Below are 17485 nucleotides of genomic sequence, written 5' to 3' on the forward strand. Positions count from 1 at the left end.
GGAGCATGATCAATACAAGGGCGGCTGGGAGAGAAATGAGGTCTTAGCAGAAACGGCGATTGGGGACGTCAAATGTTCGAAGTTTAACGAGTTCTCATCATTCTTTGTTGCCTTTCGTTGGCGTTGTTGAGCACCGGCGGTGGAGCTACAAGTCCAGCTCTGTTCTAAGTTCTGTGTTGCAGGGCACGACCCTTTCCTCGCGTTTCTGGTCGAAAAGGTCCTTTTCGCCCTGTGTCCTTTGAGGTGTTTGTCAGAAAGTTCAGATGGAAGAAGAGCGTACAAAACAGTCCATAGGGTAGGTCAGAGGAAAAGGGGGATGGAGCAAGGCCAAATTAGGAACAAACTAGGGGAACGAGAGACTTCCAATAGGCGAGCGTGTGACCGAATTCAGAGAGCGGGGACTTGTCGACAGACACTGGACATCGAGCAGGGGCATCAGGTCGACCCTTTCTTCTCATGTTGTCGAAAACAGTGCCTCGTCCTGCAGCTCTTTTCTGTCGTGGTCTCGCCTTGGCTAATGTCGCAGGTGTTCCTCAGTCTGCAGTCAGGCCTCGTGCTCCCACATCCGGTCCTTCTCTCCTCCAACAGCAGTACCCTTAAACAAGTTCGAAAAGACAGTCTTTAGAGAATTTGCAGATGAAGATAATCAAAAAGTCTATTTCTCTCCCAGCTCCAGGCAAAGAATGAAAATGCCCGTTATATTGGTGTTCACAACTGGCATATGAATGACCGGAGACGGGCTTGTTGGATTTACTATGACTTTCCTTTACAATTATTTACTACGCAGGTATTTTGCCGGGAGACGAACATGGCTAAACATTTCCTTTCTATTGATGCATCCTGCTTTTCAACTACTACGGGGTTCATTTTGATGATTTCTTTATCTTGGACTAGTCTGTTAACCTTGTAAAACATCATTCTGGATCCTACGTAACCTTTTACAGCCCGATTACTTAATTAGGAAGGACAGGGGTTTTATGGGAAACAACCAGGGACATAGGAAACTTGTGGTAAGGGCATAAATCGACCCATCTCTCACAACCGGAAATGAGGGGTAGTTTCATAATTCCAGTTTTTGGGCGGCTGATACAGGGGAGGTAACAGGGGTGATCATTTTTCCGGTTTTGGGTATTGCGACATTTCGGGGAGGGGAGGGTCGCGTATTCTGAGGTCCTTGTTTTATACCATAGGAGCCGTTGACCTGTAGTTCCCTTATTTCGGGCCAGATTAGGGAACCTCTGTCGCCTTACCTGTCCTTTCCCTTACGGCCCAACCTCGGTTCATTGGCTTCTAGCGGAAAAGGAGAGGTAATGACGCGGTCTCAGGGTGATTGTATTAAAGACAAGTTTTTGTGCAAATACTGACGGTATTTGAAGCCAATTAGGTGGTGTGCTAGGGGTGGCAGTCTGCCAATTTCGGGGCTAATCACTCGGAAGAGTGGGAGTAAAAAAATAGAGGGAGAGAGAGAGAGAGAGAGAGAGAGAGAGAGAGAGAGAGAGAGAGAGAGAGAGAGAGAGAGAGAGCGTAACGGCAGGCTAAATAGTACACGTGCAACAGAGAGGGTGGCAGTGTATTCAAGAAAGGCTATTTAGTGCATTACGCAGTAAAGGGCATTCACGGGTCTGCGTTAGGATCTTGTAATCATGCAGTTTGAGCATTAGACAGGGTAGAGGGGACGTGCTTTGAGAAAAAGGAAAGAAGAAAGGAGGTACCATGTTGTCGCACTTCTCGCATTCTCGGTCCTTCGACCAGTTGGGTCGACGCCTCAGTCACACACACACATTCCCTCATAGTTTCGCATCATACGTGACATGGGTTCATTCGTCCAGTCTGGTTTAAGGGTGATCACTTTTTATCAGGTTGTGCTAATTTTTCGGGTTTGTTCGATACGTGAGTAGTTTGCAGGCGTGCTTAGACACCACCTTGCGGCGCTAGTCCGCTTCGTGTATTAGACATGGCAAGGCTTCGGATCTTCGCCACACCTCGGCTGTAATTTCTGATGTAACCTGCAGAGGGAGGAAAAAAGGGGGTGGGGGAGACAGCGTTCGCGCACATTCAAATACATGGATTCATAAGTCCTTTACTTACCTCTTACTCGTCTTTCCTCCTCGGGGCAGGGTTTCTGGAGTCGGGGGGGGTAGTGTGTCCATATAGGTCGTGGGCGGGGAAACGTAAAAAAAAGGAAACCAGAGGTGCCTAGTGCGAGGTATCTAGTCAAAGGATGTATCTCACTATCGGGATCCTTAAACCTCTTTCAACGCTGTGGCGTTCTAAGGTTCTTCGGTTCTTGGGTCAGCTCCGTTCCCTGGTACTTTGGAACGTTGTACTTTATAACATTTACATTATTTCATTTCACCCTCCCTTTACATTCCGTCATTTACACCGTTCGTTTTACCCGTCCTTGGAAGTCAAGGTCTTCCCCTACGCGAGAGTTCATGGGTCAGTCGCGTACTTTGAAGGCGGAGTGTCGTGTTGTCGATCCGATCCGTCCCCCAGGGCTGGGCAACCATCTTCTTTTAACCTTAAAGAGAGAGCAGAGTAGGGTGCACAGAAAAGAACTTTCCCACCGACCCCATATTTTTAAAATAAAGCATGCAATACCCGTCCATAGTTTCAAAAACTTTATTTTGCAAAATCATTTCAGCATGAGGATTATGAGGGTGCGGTCGTATTTGGCCGGTCGTGGCAATGGCTAAAGTGCGTACAGTGGGGGGTGTCGTTTGCAGCAAAAAAAAAAAAAAAAAACACATCGGAAAGTTTTACTCATTCATTTGTAAGAGACTAAAACGTCTATTAATTGGCTGGGGGTTCGGGGGCATTTATTTTCATAATTTAGAAGCATAATCATAATAGTGGTAATCAGATTTCCTATATGCATACCGTACGTGAGCGTCGTAAATGAGGTTTATATCAGTTATAAAAATATAATACATTGTACATTTGTAATCAACATTTGTAACGGGGATCCTTTCGTACTGTTCGTCGAGTGAGTTCTCCTTGTCTTTTCTAGCCAAGTGTACAAAGGATCATATAAAATCTTAGAACATCAAGTTTATATTAGTGCGAAGGAACACCACGAGGTGTTCGTAAGTTCCGATTGATACCAGCGCCATTTTGGGCGGGGCCGGCTCAGTCCGGAAGCAGCATCAGGGGGGAAATGTTTCCCATTACTGGCAGTTTGGACCAGAGTCCTTTTCGGCAGTTCTAGAATTCATGCTAACAGAAGGAGTGGCAATGTCATGTTTGTTTCGTTGGCGATCAAGGCAGCCGTCCCTTACCGGAAGCCTGCAAAGGCCGAAGGTTCCGCCGGGGACCCTTGTAGGATCTTTAAGGCTGCGGAGATGCTGTCGGAGATGGGGGCTCGTGCTCCAAGGGGCAAATGTTCGAGTTATATTGCTGGTCAAAGTTACTCTAGTGGCCGGGGCCCGCCTTCCAGCGGACCCAGACGCCATTTTGAGGCCCTACAGGGGCCACTCTCGTCGAGTTTGCAAGAGTGGGAGAGATCCTTCGGAGTGGAAGGAAGAGGTCTCTGTTTTGTGAAAGCGGGACGTTCGGCTGGGGTGCAGCTGTGATGCCCCCACCTGGGGGGCGAGGGAGACTGGTTCGCATCGTCTCCTTCTCCCGGTGCACTCCAGGCCGCTCCTTTTCATCGCCCCGCATGAAGGTTTCTCCACATCCGGTGTTCCCCAAGACCTGTGCTCGGTGCTGTGGGAGTATGGCCACCATTGCACGTTCGGTGCTGCGCAAGTACTGGGGTGCCACCATGGTGTGTTCGGTGCTGTGGAAGTATTGGCACCATCGCCTGACTGGGGGTGTTCGGCGTCGGGCCGGGGGCTGGGAAACCTCCTATCGGTGGAGGTGGGAGAGGCTCGTCCGCGTCGCCTCTCCCTCCCAGCCCAACTTGGACAAATTGTTGTGGAGGTACGTGCAGGACATCCCGCCGTCCAGGGCTGCTGCGGCTGTGACGGAAGAGAAAAGGAAGAGGTGCCTCGTTCTTCTCTGGACATGTGGCGGGACTGCTTAAGTCTATCCAGGCCCGTTGCGGCTGGCCGAGGAGACATGTGGCGGAACTACCTACAACTGCCCAGGCTGCTGGCTCCTGCCTCTCCTCCGGCTCCCCCATACGTTAAGATTTCCTGACCAAGAGTTGGCGGCCGGGCCCGCCTTATATGGGTTGCCGTTGGTTGGGCGTAGCCGTAACCCTGCCCTACTTTGGAAGGTTCCAGGATGGGGGGGGCGAATGTTCTGTTTGACTTTCATTTTCTACAGTTTACCGTTATTATTCCTTGTTTGTTGTGCTAAATTAAAAGTTCAAGTTCATTAATGGTCTACGGATTTTGTTTTACCATTTCTTTCTTTTCAGGTTGCTTTTATGCTAAGTTTCTGCTAACAGAGGTTGAGTAACACGGAAACACGTGTAGAGGGATGACGCAGATTTGTACATTACATACACATAAACTCAGACGGGGGACAGTACAAGTACGACATACAAAGACCCAAGACGAATATAAAACAGTTATTGGTCATAATTATCTCTTTCCGTCTGTGAATTTGAAACGAGGCTGGGTTCCCGTCTTGACGTTGCCCGACCTAGGAGAACTTGAGCATGCCGCTGAAATTGTCCTGGCGAAATCTGTGCCATCGGGCATAATCAAACGTGGTGGTTCTGTCTGGTCTGTCTATGTAAGTCGGGTTCTTCTTTGTCTCGCGCTTTTTCTCGTACTGCCGGTCTGTCGTTCTTGTCGGCCCTTTGCCTTTACTCACGCTCAGTAGAGTCGGGCATTGGGCTTTCCAGTGTCCGACATACCTACAAAAAGCGCATTGGTTTTGCCCTAAGTCTGGTCGTCTTTTGCATAGTGTCGGGGGATAAGTTGTGGGTAGCGGTGTCCTGGGGTTGTCCTGTCGGTATATTTCTCTACTTGGTTTGTCCTCGTCTTTTCTCTGTCGTTGCATAGCCTCTCTGCGCCACATACCGAGACTGTCGAGCATAATCGGCGTTGTTTTATTATTTCGAAGGGCTATTTCTAACGTTTCTATTTTATCAAGGTCAAAGGATCCTGCCAGTGGCCACTGTTTGTTTTGACTATCTTCGGTATACCTGTGCCACAATTTATTATAGGCTATGGTGACTAATCCATAGTTTATGAACATGTCCTTATTAGGGGTGCCTTCTAGTGGAGCTATATGGTCCACCTCTAATACACGGTCCGGGCTAAACAGGCTATTAATCAGTGGGGAGAAGACAGACATGACGGCTCGTAACGAGGGACTAAAAAGTCAGCACTGCCTATCTTATCACTAGGTGCAAAGACCGGACAGAATATTTCTATTCAACGTTGTTTGCAGGCAGTGAATACCTCATGGATCAAAAATAATAAAAAGACCAATAAATAACAATGGGGAGAATGAGTAGGTCCGCAAAGATCTGCGTTACCTACCCTTTTCACTATCTGCAAAAAGGGTGGTCTCTTCCCTGTTTGCAGACAGGGAATCTCCAGGAAACAATAGTTTTGCGAACAACAGTTCAGTTTCAAGTAATTATTGAGTGGGGGAGAAAAAATAAGCACGGCTGCTGCCCTACCTATCCTCCACTGCTTGCAAAGAGAGAGCCCGTTGTTTCTCCGTTTGTAGACAGTGAATCTCCAAATAAATAAAAAAGAGCAATACTAGTATTTTTAAACAATCAAGCAATCAAGCAATCATTTCGCAACTTGTCGTGATTACACGACCTTACCCGGACCATGTGGACAGTTTCTTGTCTTCCGAATCCAGCGCCCGATCGTCCTCTTTTTCTCGTATTTCTCACGGCACTCCTGATGGTCCCCAGTCAGGACCGTAGATCACTCGAGAGAGGTCTGTTCGGAACTAGTGAAGTTCGGATGATCGGCTGCCAGACGAGGGTCTATTGGGCAAGAGCTCTCCCGATCGTTGCAGTCGTTCACTCTGTCGTCGGGACCTCTCCCACTGGATCCACGAGTCGCTGATGGGCCCCACGCTTGGGACGCCAATTGTAAAAACCTGAGGCGGGTCGGGGGCAACCGATATTTGCCCGGCGGTATTGCCTCTGTGACCCTCTAGTTATTTAATCAATGAAGAGGCAGGCGCTGGAGACTGGAAAGCAGGAAACAAGGTTTTTTTATTCTCTCCGGAGGAGAACACAACGAAACGGACAGAAGGTATCGTTCTGAGGTGCTCTAACTGCATCCCTGAGGCCTGGCCTCTTATACACAAGTTTATGACTTTATTGTACATTACACATTCATGTTAAAGCTTTGATGTATGAAAAAGACATTCCCGGAACTCCCTTTGAGCCCGTTCCCACACACATTTACAGTCGAAGTCCCCACCCTAGTCACAACAGGTGATGAGTATCACGCAGCTGGATATTCCGCCGATTCACGGAATGTGGGGGTTTGATCGGATCTCATGGAGTGGGGGCTTTGATCAACCCGGGGATCCTTTGATGGGGGAAGCTTTCTATTGTACGGGGAGGGGCAAGGGATGGTATCGGCAGAGCTGGGTGTCGGCCTGGGAACGGGGAAGACAAAACGGGCACACGGGGAAAAAAGGGGGTTTGCATCTAAGGGCCGGAGATCATGAAAGGGAAGCAGGGAGGTGTCGCGCTGGGAACAGGATGAGGGCCTGGGGCAGAGCAGCGCCGAAGAGGGGTTTATGACTCAAGGCAGGTGCAAGCAGGGGGTGGTCAGCGTGCAGGCTTAGTGAAGGCGAAAGGCTATGTCAGGGGCCAGCGGCATGCAAAAGGGTTCGTTCTGATCGGGGCATCTAACAAAATGGCGGGCGCGCACGACAAAAGTGTGGCATCAGGGGGAGAGGCAAGATGGCGCAGATAATGTTCACCGAAACGTACTAATTTTCAACAGTTTCCTCCGAGATAAGTGCTTTGATGATGCCTTTAGTTGATCTATGGAACCGTTTACTAGCAGATAGCTATTGACCGGAAAAAAAACAGATTGCTTTTGAAGATATAACTGTAAGCTAATGTGGGCCAGGGAATAGAACAAGGAAGGCTACAGAAAACGTAGAACATTGTGCCAAATAATAGTGTATCAGGAAAGGCAACAGGGACTCAGAAAATACTACCATCAATTTGGTTCTGATCAGAGAGAACAGGCACCCCAGTGCGACAACCAGTTAACCATAAAGGTATCTTAATGCCACATTTATACTCCTTGATTTGATTATGCTTTGTTGTTTGTATTGTTTATGGTAAATAAATATACCTTTCTGCTATTTTATCACCATTTGCTGAACGCAACTTTATCAATTTCTTGAGCACACAATTCTAGTTGTCATGATTTAGCCCATGACCCTATTATTGTTGGCCATGCTCACTTATACCATTGATCAGACAAAGATAGCTTTCCCAGATTTTTTCAAAACCAACGGATAGGAACAATGCATTGTTGTACATGCGTTTTCACCCTAGAAGTCTTATCCACAATTTACCATTTTCTCAATTCCTAAGAATTACGAGAATTTGTTCAGATGAGTGCATCTATTATGCGTATATTAGCACAGAAACAAAAATATGAGGACACAGGATATTCAGAGGACATTTTGGCAAACTGAATACAATGAACCAGCCAGTTATAAATATCACAGTTACTCATCAAAAGGTTCAAACCCAAGGATAATCAACCTATTTTCGTTTCCAGATACTCCACAAGCTCTGTTGCGAGGAAAAAAGATTATTAATACTAGATGGGAATTGCTACAAAATGAGCCTGAATTCAACAACATTTTCAGGGATCATCTGAATCATGCACATACAAGAGTTAAAAACTTGAGAGAATTACTGGCCACATCGGCCGAGAAGGGTGATACACGATGGGAAGGAACAAGGAAATTTTTAAACTGCACTCATTGCAACAATGTAATTACAGGGGCAAATGTAACACATCCAAACACAGGAGAATACATCAAATTGAGACACCCATCAGATTTCAATACTAAAAATGTAATATATTGTATCAAATGTCCATGTGGCAAAGCATACGTTGGGAAAATGGAGATGAAGATCAAAATAAGAATGACGGAATACAAAAGCAAAATAAGAACACAAAACAAAACATCAAGTGTGGCAGGACATTGGCAAGAAGCTAGACATTCTATATCCCAATTGTGTTTCCAAGTGATTGAGACACTAACACTAAAATTGGGCAGTGACATAACTAGAACGTTACTCCAAAGAGAAATTTACTGGGTCAAGCGTTTGGACACATTATTACCAAAAGGCTGCAACGACAGAATGGATATGATCTGTTATTTATAGCATGATGTTTACAACACAAGTACCGCGGTTAGTTCCAGAACAGGCACATATACAAACTACATTTTTACACAACTATTAGTAAGCTCATTACCGAATTAAAGCACGTAGGAATTTTTGGTGTAGCAAAAGCTCAAGAGATTAAATGTAATGTTGGATTTTCATGTAACATTACATCCATATTCTGAGACAGAATAACTATGACTAATAGCACCTTCAGCAGCAGGGCTTTTAGCAGCATGAGCATGTCAATGAAGAGATTGGTAGTCACGGGGAGTAAGTAATATAGACAGCTTAGCATGTTTTATTTATGCTCATGTCGAGGGCGAGGGGTAATACTTAGACTTACAGAGCCTAGTTTCCCACATAGTGTCGGGTCATCAATAGTTATCAGTAGGGTTATCATGTTTAATAAAGGAAAGTTACAAAGCATCTTCATCCTGGTTAGGATGGCGATCATGAATACAGGATGTCTTATTCGCGTTTACAACATGTTCTCGATTTGTATTACCTCTATCAACGTGTGCATTTATTTTCATCGCGGGTGTGCAAGGAGGCAGACACTGGCGTACACATCATTGGAGCAGTCAATCGATAAGATATGGAGAAGCCTGGACTGTTGTTTTTTTTAGAATACTCAACAGAGCCCCGAGGTTAAACAGACATTGTGCTATATGATTACAGGTGGTGTTAGATCGAGGAAATACAGGGACGGCAGCAAAATGGGAAATACGCGGCGGCTTTCAGACTAAAGTAAGTTCTATTGGTCTCATTACATAACAGAAGGGGGTAACAACATTGTTATTATGAGTCTCATAGGTGTTTGAAAGGTCGGTATTTTGTTATAGCGCATCCGAGAAATTCGAGCTCAAGAAATCCAAATCAATGCAGTTTTCAGATAGTAAGTAGAACGGTAGTTATGAGCATGCAATGGTGGTAACAAGAGATGACATCGAGCACACTGGGACATAAGATACAATTGTGCACGTATGGGGGTTACATTCATTATACACCATGGTGATTCAATATATTAAGATTTGTGATACGTTTGATATTGACTGTGACTATAACATGACGAACAGGACCTAATACACTCCTTATTGGCAGGAAGGTGTGATAATGGTTTTTCCTGGTTGGCATCACAGGTCATTTCACTTGCAGTACAGCGTGCAATATAGAAGGCATCTACTGGTGGTGAATATTGAAAATGATCAGGTCATAAGATTGTTTTAAAAAAAAATAGATCTACCTTTAAATCAATATGTTGTATTACTGTTTCTTTTGCAGAATGGCCCCTGAAGAAGTGATTCAAAGTCCCGAAATGCATTGGGCATGCAGCATTCAACTTGGTAATAACATGATCATGTAATCATAAAGTGCATATTAACGTGGAGAATGTGTATGTGCAATAACCAATATATTGTATATTCATGAATGTGAATGAACCATACAATTGTGAATTTTGGTAATATACAAATATAAATAAGGGAACAGAATGTAATGATATTTTAGCAAGGTGATTAATTTGTTAGGGATACCCAAATGTGTAGTGCACACTCCTTTCAAGTTAAAATACTAGAGATTATTGATCCTTTACCAGGTTTGCCACTCCTCTTTTAGAGACCCCCAGTTGTTTCATCCCACTTAAAGTCCTGTGGCACGGGGTAAGGAAACAGGAGCAAAGCAATAAGGGAAGACAGGAAAGGAGGAGGGCAGGAAAATGTAACTACCTGTAAAACCTGTAATATAAAAGCTGCAAATGAAACTACACATGAACTAAGTTATTATTTTAATATGGCAGATGCCCCTCATCTCGATATGGACCCTCTCTCACATTTGATTACAATTATGAATAGGAAATGCTACTTAAGACAATGAGGACTGAAATATATAGGAGTGTTGAAAAAGGCAGCTTTTAGAAGAAGTACAATTCAGGCAAATCGATGTGTAGGAATATCGATTGATTTATTCTCGGTCATAAACCCATAACTGCATCAATCGATATCCGTTAAGTGAATGCCTGATTCCAACGCCAACATTCCAGGACACCCACTGAACTGACATCATAAGACTCAAGCCGTACAAGCCCAGTACAACTTATAACACTACTAAATACAACATCTCCCTTTCAATAAACATCATAAACAAATTAAATATATCATAGAAACAGATACAATATATAAAGGATATACATGTATAAGATTACTTAGAGTAAAGAAGCAAAGTCTAAGATTGAAATGAGCCTCATAAAACATAAAAAGAAATAAACATACAGGAAAAAGTGTCAATACATTTCCCAGAATGAGACACATTATCTCCAATAAATGTACATCTTTAGACCATGGCATAATCCTTAAAATTGTCAGAGACAGATCTTACCCTCATACTCTTACTCCTTATTTCAGTGCCTTGACTTACATGTTGAGAAAAACTACAATTCCTGGATGACTGAAGACCAGATCCCACACTCAAAAGATCATCAGACACTTCATCAACAATAAACTCCCCATTTTGTTCTTAAACCTTGCTCATTAAAGAATCCAAACCACACCAATCAAAACCATCACCAATTCCGTTAACCTGAACCCCACTCCTTATCTTTTAAATTGTTCCAATGTAAGTTTTACTACAGCACTCCTCAAGTAGTTTAAAGTTTATTTTATTTAGCAGAGTTACTTGAAACCATTGCTACAAAATATTTCATTACGTGTCATCAGGTATTAAAAAATATTATAAACCAATTAAAAAACATTATAACCAAATGTTGTTTACAGTACATTAAAGGAACAAGTAGTTATTTTAGCAGCGTCAGTCTTTTCCTTGTCAGCTGTATTACTCTTCTGACTAGACATTTTCATCTCCACTTGTCTTAAGAATTTTACAAAGCGGCAGTTTAGCTGCATGTCCTCGGGTGCAAAACATGCCAGCACAGCCTGTCTCCATGTGCGAATACCTCTCTGGTTAGAAAATGGTTTTAAAAGCTGTCTCCTTTCCTCTGTTAGATGCTTGCATGTGCAGAGGAGATGCAGCATATCTTCTTGCGGTGTACCACATAAACAACAATTAGGGTCAGATTGGTTTTTCAGCCAAAGAGGAAAGTGCTTTGTGCATGGCAACAAGCCTAATCTGCATTTTAAAAATTGAATTTTTGTACAGCACTCTTATTCCACCATCTTTTATCTTTAACAAAACTGCAGACATGGACTCTCCCACTACTTGAACTGGACTTGAAAACGTAGGGGCATATTTACAAGAAAATGTCGGAGCGCGAAATTTGGCAGTGTCGTGTTCTGACATTTTGAAACCACAGGGATGCGGCATATTCACAATAATATAACACACACCTGTGTTTTCCCTAGCGCTGGTGCAAAAATAAGCTGCCTAGCGCCAGCGCAGGCACCCTGCCGCCATGTTGCAAGGGTGCCTGCGCTGCACATAAGCAATAAATAATGGCGATTTGCTCTTTCTATATGTGCTGCAAAATTCAAAACACATGGAAATAGCAAACAACAAGGAGAAATTATTAATTCCTCCTCATATCCCCATTCTAACACCTGGTATTCCATTGCCTTAGTTTTTGGCGCTGCCTCAGCCTTGTAAATCTGGGGCAGTATCCAAAAGCAATGGATAATGTTGTGGAGTGCCCACAGCAACACAAATTGCACCCCCCTTTGCCTCAGAGGACTTTGGCAGAAAGGGGCATATTTACAAGTTGGCGCTAGGCCACACTAAGTGGCTAAGCGCCACCTTGTAAATATGGAAGATGGCGCTACATCACAGTAACTCTTCGGTAGCAATAGGGTCTTGTAAATATGTCCCTTAGACTCACTTTCCACAACTTTTAAGTGATTTGTTATCAAACCCCAGTCTGCCTTGCAAATCTCCACATTCTTCACAATTCTATTATAGTCAAAATACTTTTTGCCTATTTTTTGTTTAGCAATAACCTTTTCACATACTCTAGACAAATCCATTCTTCCAACAAAAGACCCAACTCTGGCTTTTACCCATGTTGGATTCAATCCAGAAACAGGCTTCCTACCTCTTGACAACAAAAATGGTGATACTGCTGTGATACTATATTGGGTGCTTTTGTAGCTCCAATCCTTCTCTTCCAAAAACTAATACACATTAAATCTATTGGGTACAGCAGTTGGTACCTCTTCCTGACGACTTACTCTCTCAACTAAACCATCTGAAGCAGGATTATAGCTAGGTACCTTAATATGTTTAATAAAATTATTTTCAAAGAATTGCAACGTTTCAAAAGATATAAAATGTGATCCATTATCTGCAAAAATAGCTTTAGGAACACTCTTAACGTGAAACAATTGATCTAGAAATGTCTTCACTGAGTTAGAATCAGACGTTTTTACAAAAGAATAATATATCAATTTAGAGTAAAAATCATTAGCAACCAACATATATCTTTTTTTTTTTTTGAAACTTTTTATTAATTTCATAATACAAACACAAACAACTTGCAAGGAATAAAGAAAAAGAGAGACAGCAATATAAACAACGTTGCAGTACATGGTGTGTGAGCGGGAAGGTCAACCAATGAGCGTTTGTTCCATCGAGAAAGAGTCTCGCAGGGGGGGGGGCAGAAGGAACAAAATGTAACCAATACACAGTAGTAAGTGGAGGAACCCTCGGGTTACGGGGACGTAGGTGCAACATCTGGGTCAGGGAGAGGGGGGGTACATATATCGCCACGGTAAGTGTTCCACTGAGTCCATATCTTCCCCCATTTGCGGGGGGTACCCCGAGAAATATATACAGTTTTTTCCCTGAACATGCACCAGTCCATGTTTTGTTTCCATTTCCGAATCCCGGGTGGTCCCTGAGCGCCCCACAGTTGCGCAATGTCTCTTTTGGCGATCATATTGCCCAAGGTCACCCATCGAAGCTGCGATACGGAGTAATCGTTTGGTTCCCAAACATTCAGCAAGCATCTCCTAGCCTCCGGCATCGATCGCACCCCCGTAACCTCACTCATCACCTCGTGCACACGGGTCCAGAATCACACTATCTCAGGGCACTCCCAGATGATATGTAAAAAGGTGCCCAGGAGACCGCATCCACGCCGACACAAACCATCCACAGAAAAACCCATGTGTACCAAACGGGGACCAGTCACATACACTCTATGCAGGATTTTGAGTTGCACAAATCTAAGACGCGCCTGGATGGCCACCTCTTATGGGGAGGAGATCGCCGCCCGCCAGTCCTCATCGTCCAGCTCCAGCCCATCACCAATCCAGACCTCTCTAAGGCGAAACAGGAGATCAGACCTGGAGTTGATCAATTTTTTATAAATAAGCGAAATCGTACTATCAGGAACATGTCCGTCCAGTACCCTGTCCTCAAGCGGGGACGACTCCGGAATCTCCACACCCGAAGGGAAGACCGAGAGCGCCGCGTGGCGGACCTGCGCATAGCGAAAAAATTCGCGATCGCTCAGAGCGTACTCGGTTTTCAATTCCTCAAACGTCTTCATTCTCCCCTTAGTCCAAACATCATCAATCCTGCTGATACCGATCAAGTCCCACCTATCAAACCCCTTCGACTGCCAGAGTGAGCCAAGTCTATCGGACGCGTACAGTAGGGTGGCATGAGTCAATTTATCAGACCACCCAAGCGCCATGGAAGCATGTCTCCACACCTGTACAGTGGGGCCCGTCACGTTTCGAGGGGTAAGTTTCGAGTAGAGGGCTCTATTATAGTCACCCCCCGGTAACAACCATTTGTCCATCGCGAAGGCCGGATTCGGCAAAGGGCCATACATGCAATGATTTATTGCCCCCAATTGAGACGCCCAATAATAGCGACGGATATCAGGCAAAGCAATTCCACCGTCGTACCACGGGAGCGACAGTTTAGCAATGGCGATCCGGGGCCTGCCCCCCCACACCAGTTGTCTCTGTAAACTCTCAACCTCACGGAAATATTTGGCCGGGACAACGTCAAGTGTGTTTTGCAATGCGTAGAGGAAGCGGGGCAGTGACATCATCTTAAACAATGCCGCTCTACCTAGGGGAGAGAGAGGAAGTTTCCCCCAAGCGACAACATCTGCCCGAAGGCGCTGAAGAGGGGACAGCAAGTTACGGTCAAACCGCAGTTCAGGTTTCAGAGTGATAAAAATGCCTAGGTATTTAAATCCATCTCTCACAATCGCGATAGGACAACCACTTGGCAGCAGGGGGGCGTCTCCCGACAGGACGTATACACAGGACTTCGACCAATTGATGACAAGACCCGAGTTTTTGCGAAAGGACGTTAAGACATCGAACAGTACAATGAGGGATTTACGGGGAGATGTGAGATACAGCAAAATATCATCAGCGTAGAGAGATACACGGTCCTCAAACTCCGAATTCCATCTAATGCCCTTCAGGGACGGCTCCCACCTCAACCAGGCCGCCAGCGGTTCCAAGGCGAGAGCAAACAACAATGGGGACAGGGGACAGCCCTGTCGCGTCCCCCTGCCCAGTGCAAAGGGTGCAGAGACCCGACCATTGACCACCACCTGAGCCATGGGACCGGCGTAAAGCAATTTGACCCACCGAACGAACTCCGGACCGAAACCAAACTTGGCAAGAACCGCCCACAAATACGGCCATTCTATTGTATCAAACGCCATCGTAGCGTCCAAGGACGCCAAGATGGCGGGCTCACGTAGCGTCTCGGCCCGTGCCAAGACGCCATGCAACCTTCGGAGGTTAAGCGCTGTGTTGCGATGCGGTATAAAGCCGGATTGATCAGGGTGAACCAGGTCCCCAATGACAGTCACCAAACGTGTCGCCAGCAGCCTGGCCAAGATTTTAGGCTCCGCATTAATGAACGAAATGGGTCTAAAAGAGGCACAGCGATCCCGAGGTTTACCATCTTTGTGGATGACGACAATAGTGGCCAGTCTCTGGTCTGGTAGGAGAGAACCCACCTCCAAAGACTCAAGAAACATAGAGCGCAGATGTGGAGCCAGCGAGTCCGGGCGTAGTTTATATAGCTCAATGGGGAGCCCATTAGGGCCCGTAGCCTTGCTGGATCGGACCGAACGGACAGCAGCGGCAATCTCGTCCACAGTAGGCGGTGCATCCAGAGCATCTCTATCAATGTCAGGCAATCGGGGAAGTGCAATATCACGCAATAGCAGGTGGGAGTCCTGCTCAGATCGATCAGACACCTGGGAATACACCTCGCGGAAATAATCGGCAAAACATGTAACAATATCAGCAGGGTCTGTACAACACTCTCCATTCTCTGCAACAATCACAGGGACGACACAACTTGCATTCTCCCTCTTATCCAGCCAAGCAAGTAATTTCCCAGCCTTATCACCCACATCATACAGGCGGCCCTGCTGTTCCCTTCCCATTTCCTTAGCAGCTTCAGTGACCAGAGCCCTGTATTCATGTTGTTTCAACTCCAGTAGATGTAACCCCTCAGCAGTGACCCCAGATTCCAAGCACCCCTCCAGGGCTGTGACCTCCCCCTCAAGGCGAACCATCTCAGCACGGTTGGCCAACTTCACGCTACCAATCAACGAGAGGGCCTGGCCACGAATGACAGTCTTGTAAGCTTCCCAAAGTAAACTAGGGGAGGAAACAGAGCCCACATTTTCCGCAAAATAACAATTGTGTGTTTTAACCAGCTCAGCCCTGACCCTGGGGTCCTTCAAATACCAGGGGTTAATCGGAGCCACTCGGCCTGCCGAACCCTGCCATGCATCAACCACCAGCCAAAGCGGAGAATGGTCCGAGATACCCCTTGCCAGATGTTTAACTTCCCGTATGAGGGATGCATGGGCCGAGGGCAGTAATATATGATCTAACCTCGAGAGACTACCATGAGCACCAGAATGATAGGTATATTGCAACTGCCCCGGGTGAAGCAATCGCCAGCAATCAGTGAGCCCCAGCGTCTCCAGGAAGTCACTCAACCAAGTCTGGGCCTTCGGCAGTTCCCGGGGAGGGTGACGGTCACACATCCCCGAGACCACCGCATTAAAATCACCCCCAACCAAAAGCAGACCCTCGGGGAGACCCAGGATAAGTCCACTCAGATCAGCAAATGTGGTGGCTTGGAGGCCCGGGGGCACGTACACGGAAATCAGAATAAGAACCTTCCCTTCCCAGCGCCCCACAATGGCGGCGTATCGTCCCTTATCATCCAGTATGACATCATCAATGGCCAAGGGGAGGGAGGTCCGAACCAGAATGCCCGCCCCCCTGGAACCCGAAGTGAAACCCGAGTGCGCCACAAGGCGATAACCACGCCTATTCAGAGCGTAGCACTTGTTGCCGAGCAAATGAGTCTCCTGCAGTAAGACAACATCTGGAGTCAAACGTTTCAGCAATTGCAGCACCACCCTCCTCTTGATCCCATCCCCCAACCCGTTCACGTTCCAACACAATATCCAAAGTCCCCTACCCCCATCCCCGAATTCAGCCCCTCCCCCGCCCCACACCCAAAGCAACTGCAAAAAACAGGAGTGCGCCTTTCCTTCGCCTTGCAAGTAACAATAAAATTCAAACCAACAACCCAGTCCCCCCAACAATGTCAAAACAACTATACCCCCCACCCCGCACCCCTGCTGAAGACCAAAGAGCCCCATAAACTTGCAGTGTGCCTGTCGCCCAACCACCCAACTAATCTACGAAAAGAAAACCCAGGAGGAGAAAGGACCCGTTCACCCCCCACCCACCCCCAAAAAGACTATTACTTGCAAACATGAATGACACAGCATAGCACAGTTCAAAGCCAACGTGAAGGGCACGGGGTCAAAGTCAACATCTACTCCTGCTCCGTCAGGCCGCCGTCCGCCCGATCCGACCTGCCAGAGTCCTCAAAAGGTTCTTGATCCGTAGGCAGCGAGTCAAGCCAGTCACTCACGACCCCAGGATGGTCGAAGAAAAAAGTACAATCCCTATGAACCACCCGCAAACGGGCCGGGAAGAGCATGGCATACTTCATAGACCTTTCCCGGAGTCTCTTCTTGACCCCTTGAAACCCCAGCCTCTGTTTCTGGACCTGTTGTGTAAAGTCCGGATAGAAGCTGACAGTAGAGTTCTCAAAGGCAATGGGACCAGACTGCCTCGAAGCCTGCAGGATAGCGTCTCTGACGCGGAAATGAAAGATCCTCGCAATGATGGGTCGAGGGTTAGCACCCGATTTAGGTGTGCCGCCGGGGAT

Source organism: Lissotriton helveticus, chromosome 9, assembly GCF_964261635.1.
Source record: "Lissotriton helveticus chromosome 9, aLisHel1.1, whole genome shotgun sequence".
Classification (NCBI taxonomy): Eukaryota; Metazoa; Chordata; class Amphibia; order Caudata; family Salamandridae; genus Lissotriton; species Lissotriton helveticus.